At 39.2% G+C, this 5862-nt stretch overlaps 1 protein-coding gene across 1 annotated transcript in view; it reads left to right on the plus strand.

Annotated features, from left to right (window-relative positions):
* Nucleotides 1–5862, plus strand: part of LOC119409615 (thrombospondin type-1 domain-containing protein 7A) — a 351078-nt gene that overhangs the window by 184252 nt on the left and 160964 nt on the right. The window lies entirely within an intron of this gene.

Below are 5862 nucleotides of genomic sequence, written 5' to 3' on the forward strand. Positions count from 1 at the left end.
AAAGATGGACAACATGGGACGTGAAGAGAGAAAAACTAAATATGATTAAAGATAGAGTGCTAAAAAGAAGACCGAAAGGTGCAACGTTGATGTATAAATTAAAGAGGGAGGGATGAAGGATGATGAAAAAACACATGATCTTCTCCCACTATACTCTTTTTCCACTCATTTATCTTCCAATTATGAAAGCAGGAAGTCATTAGTGTAGCCACAGAAACACTTCCTGTTCTCCTTATTAGTATCAAATTAGCATTTCTCCCATTTTACATTTCTTTCTTGTTTTATCTGATCTTTAGGCTTTATAGAGACAAATTGGCCGTTAGCCGTGTCCCTTTGCTAAGCCTCAGCCGTGATACATCTAACATACTCATGCATTCGCACAAACGCACCAAGTGTGTGTTTTGTGAACTTTAAATAATTATAAAACTTCAGAAGGTGCATACATATTTAGTTATTTGCTCATTATTTCCTCGTGTTTTTAGTTAGTCAGTCTGTAACCCGTAGAATTATTTAAAATAAATGAAGTAATAAAAATTCACAGGTTCTTTTTTTTTTCTGGTTTAGACACTGTAAATAAACCAATATTATTTATTAGTACTGTACAAAATGAGCAAGCAATAAAAGGATCCACAAATAAAACAGCTGATGAAATTGTAAACGCTCAAATAAATATTACATTCATAAATAAATAAAATCCACTACATGTACAGTAAAGCACAGTATGTTGCTCTAAAGTGTTCACGCCAGGAACATCAGGGCGAACTGCCCATTCTTGATGTTTCTCGTGTGCATGTGGGAAATGTGACCTAAGGGTAGAGAGATGGAAAGGTCACAGGAACATTAAAATCAAAAGAAAAACTTGGAAACTCGAACATACTTAATGAATTTCATGGAGATCTGCCAATTAGATTATAAGGTATCTTGGCATTTTGCCCCAAGGCAGCAGCTGATGAAAGGTCACGAACTGGCCAACATAAAAAAACCGGTGGTTTGACCCTCCACCCACCAGTTTGAAAGAATAGTGATGGAGACGGAAGAAATATCATGTTTGAGAACTCTCTTGGTCCACATAACATCTCCCCACCACAACCTTAGCTGTTTCCTATCAGCTGATGTAAACATCATCAGCACAATCAAACACTATGTCAATATGATGTTTTTTAATTAAAATAAATAAATAATAAAAACAAAGATAGCCTTACATTTACTTTCTGTGCACGTCAAATCTACCTGCAGTGCGAAATGCACACAACATGCGTCCACATACAAGTTGTTTTATCAGGCAAACTGGATGCTGAAGATGAGTTTCTGCGTCAATTGAAGCAGTTTAAATATATTTATAATATATTATATTTATATTTGAGATAGCTGTGGCTGAGTGGTTAGAGCGTTGGCCCTCCAATGGGAGAGTTGGGGGTTCAATTCCACTAGCAGTCACGTGTCGGATTGTCCCTGGACAAGACGCTGAACCCCTCACTGACTCTGTGTGTCCCATCGGTGTATGAATGTGATCTAAAAGCACTGATAAATCTCTATAGAATGAATTGTTGGATTGTAGAGATGTAGTAGAGTGCTGTATGAATGTGTGAGTGCAGGTAAATGAGGGCATCAGTTGTGTTGTGAAACAATTTGAGCATACTTTTCATTAATTCAACCTTTATTTATACAGGTTAATCCCACTGAACCTCGGGGACTCATTTACAAGAGACCTGAATTTTAAAAGAGTGATGACAACAGTGGACAACAACAACAATAGACAATCAAAAAGGATGCGTACAATTTTATCTTTTAAAGTGAAAACAAAATGGTAATTAAAAGGAAAAGTAGTGAAAAAACAGCTAGATTACGATGCAGTGAAGAAAACTAAAAACAGGAACATGCCTGCATTGGTCCTTGCCAGGAATTTAGCAGATGTTTAAAGCCACTTAGAGAGGTCAAGGTCGAGAACTTCAGATCTTTTTGTAAGATATTCCAGGAAACAGGAGCAGAGTAGGAGAAGGTCATTTTGCCTAGTTCAGTCCTCACAGAGGAAACACTGCAGGTAATAATGTCCTGAGAGCGCATGCTGTAGCTGCACTCACGCAGTGACATGTAGGAGGAGATGTATGAAGGCAGCAGACCAAGAAGTGATTTAAAGATGAAAATGTACCAGTGACAGAGTCTGTGCGAAGTTAATGATGACCAGTTAACCAGTGAATACAGGGTGCAGTGGTGGTACGATAGTTACAGCCAGTTATGAATCTTAGTGCACCATGATAGACAGCATCCAACATCTGCAGGGTGCTTGTAGGAGCATTCATATAAATAATGTCACCGTAATCAATGGAGGGAAGGAAAGTCACAGATGCAAGGCGTTTCCTAGCATTCAGAGTTAGACAGGATCTGTTTCTGAAAAAGAAACACAGTTTAACTTTCAGTTTCTTTACTAGGTTTTTCTTGTGAAGCTTAAAAGAGAGATGCGAGTCGACCAAGGCACCCAAATGTTTTTAGGAATCGACAAACTCAATGGGGACACCATTTGAGGATAAAATCGGAAGAAGAACTGCTGGGACCGACTTCCTGTTTGAAAAAAGCATCCCTTTGGTATTGTCCGCATTTAGGACAAGTTTGAGACGGAATAAATCTGACTGGATGATGTTGAAAGCAAATTGCAAAAGCTGGAGAGCCTTAGTTGTTTACTGTCTAGCTAAAACAGTTGCTGTGTCATCAGCATAGGGATGCATCAGGGATGCTCTGACCTACAGTACATTACCTATGTAGATTGTAAAGAAGGTGGGTCCTAAGAATGAGTCTTGTGGTATACCATTGTTGACTGTTAAATAACTGGAGGAAATACAATTACATTGAAAACATTGCCTCCAATCTGAAAGATAGTTAGAGAACCAACCAATGGTGTGTTCTGAGAAACCAATTTCCGAGAGCTTTCTGAGACAGAAGATGTTATGGTCCACAGTTTCTAAAACTTTAGACAGGTCTAAGTAAAGTGCATCCAATGCTTCAACAATGTCATTAAAAACCTTCAGCGAAGCAGTCGTTGTGCTGTTGTTTCCTGAACCCAGATTGAAGGAGAGGTAAGATAAAATGTCTTAAAATGCAGAGTTTAGAGATTGGTCGATAGTTGTTCAGTGAGGTGGGGTCACCTCCCTTCAGCAAAGGTAGAACAAAGGCTGTTTTTGGCTTATGGACATGTTAAATATGTGGGACACCGGTACTGCGATGATATGAGCCGAGATGATATCTTGAATTGATAGAAAGGAGCTATATAAGTATTTATTCTAACAGCGGGAATTGGCTGCCTCGGCCTCGTTGTGTTGTCGTGTGTGTTTCTGTGAAACCTAACGCTGAACTTGTGTTGGTAGTGTTGCTTCAGTAATTCCTCTCTAATTGGTCCCGTTTTGTTTTCTTGTCTCTGAACCAATCTTGGCAGACAGTTGCTCTTCTTCCAGCCTGTTTACCGAGCCACTGACAGATTCAAGTTGATATGTGAGAGTGTTTTGCAGAGAGATCATCTGTGCATGTGTGCAATGGAAACAGTCTTTGGCTGCATCCTTTGTTTGCTTTTGTCTGTGTGAATTTCTAAATCTATCTCTGAACTAGAACCAATTTAAGACATTTTCTTTTGGAACACTGATGCTTTGGACAGTGTTCACAACCGAAATAAAGGACAATTGAAGATAATGTTAGTAAATCATCCCTTAAACATCCCTCAGTTTAAGTCAATCTAATCTAGAAAGCATCACATTTTCATTTAAATCAGGTAATTAAGCACATCATTATGGGTCCCTAAAGGTACTTTTTGCAAAGTATGAAACCAAACCTAACAAGGTTAGGGTGCATTACATTATACATTACGGCAAAGACTGGTTCAACTCAAAGTTCTTGTCCCCCGGCACATAGTAATATTGTGTATGCTGTTTAGTGCCAGGAGGGTTGTGATCAGTTCTATATTGGGGAAACAAAGCAACCACTGGCCAAAAGGATGGTCCAGCACAGAAGAGCAACATCATCAGGTGAGGACTCTGCGGTCGACACTCCTCTGCAGGCCAGCCGTCACTCTTTCAGGGATTAAGATGTGCACATCCTTGATAGAGAGGAATGTTGGGTTGGGAGAGGAGTGAAGGAAACCATCTTTGTGAAGATAAACCATCCATCGTTAAACAGGGACGGAGGTCTACATTTCAGTTGTCCTCCTCATACAATGCTGTTATTACTAGTATCACTCAAATCCCTGTGAATAACAAGCAGCCATCAGGGCATGAACAATCGATTGTTAGGCTGATGGTCCTCCTTTTGCACAAGAACAACTAGTTCTGGCTGCTGAAAACCCAATTAATTTATTTCAGTTCAGTCTGGGGGCCGCCCTAGACTGCCAAGCGTGAACTGGTTGATCCACTATGAGAAGGTGCTGCTTTTAAGACTGTTAGTTGCAGCTTCTCAGAATGAAAGTCTTTCTAATAAAAGAAGAAACGTTCCAACAAAGAAGAATCCGTCCAGAGGACCTCACTCAACCTTGTTAAATTGATCTACCTGGATTATTGAGCATGCATCAGGACAGTATGAAATCAAACATTTAAAAAGGTTCACTTGAACTATATCAAATAGTGTGGTATGAAGCTCTGGTAGTTTCCTCGATATACTGAATGCAATTGCGGTCAAAGGAAAGGTTTACAGGAGGGCATTGAGACCAGCGATGATGTAATGTTTGGAGACAGTGACAATGAACAGACAGGAGAAAGAACTGGAAGTGGCAGAAATGAAGATGTTGAGGTTCTCCTTAGGAGTGACAAGGATGGATAAGATTAGGAATGAGATCATCAGAGGTACAACACAGGTTGAACAACTGGGGGATAAAGTTAGAGTCATTGAGATGGTTTGGACATGTCCAGAGAAGGGACAGTGGGTATACTGGTAGAAGGATGTTAGAAATGCAACCACCAGGAAAAAGACAAAGAGGAGATTTATGGATACAGTTAGAGAACATGGAGGTAGTTGGAGAGAGGACAGAAGATGCAGAGGACAGAGATGGAGGAGGATGACTCACTGTGGTGATCCCTGAAGAGGAAACAGAAAAACAAACTTGAAAGCCATTATGAAATGTGGGTCCACACTCAGTGTAAACAAAGCACTCAGATGGATCTGTTGAAAATCGTATGGAAGCTTTCGAACTGTGACCTACACAAGTTTGTGTTGGTGGAGAAATGAGGTGAAATGAATCTCAGAAATGTTTTGATGGAAATAAAGGAAACATTCTGATGTAAAAATTTAAGAAAAGAGAAAAAACAAGCAAAATAACTGTCAAGAATAAATATGGGGGATCAAGAAGAGCACTGGAGTACCAAAAAGATTAGCATTCAAACATCCTGCATATTTTACATTTCTTTTTTTCAGCTGCAAAGTTCAGTCAGAGCATCTGGATGTTTTTTTTTTGTTGTTGCTGTTTTGTCCTTCATCCAAAGGACTTCATCAATCCGAGGAGCCCCAACAAACTCAGTCCCACAAGCAGAAACCATCTTATCACCATCAAACTGGTTGGTCCACTTTGTGGCTGTGCTGCTTGTGGGACTGAGTTTGTTGGGGCTCCTTGGACGGATGAAGTCCTTTGGATGAAGGACGAAACATCTAAAAAAAAAAAAAGAAACCATCCAGATGATCTGACTGAACTTTAATAAATTTTTCTACCTGGATTATTGAGCATGAACTTTGATCTTTTTCAGCTGTTTTTGTAAATAAAAAAAGCTCACAAGTTGGAACATGATCACAAATACTGCTTTCTATTTTTTATTTGTGGACTTTTGCTATGAGAAAAATGTGTAGATTAAGTTTATTATGTTATATATTTATACATATACATATATATATATA

The sequence above is a fragment of the Nematolebias whitei genome, chromosome 5, assembly GCF_014905685.2.
Source record: "Nematolebias whitei isolate Nwh7 chromosome 5, NemWhi1, whole genome shotgun sequence".
In the NCBI taxonomy this organism is placed as follows: domain Eukaryota; kingdom Metazoa; phylum Chordata; class Actinopteri; order Cyprinodontiformes; family Rivulidae; genus Nematolebias; species Nematolebias whitei.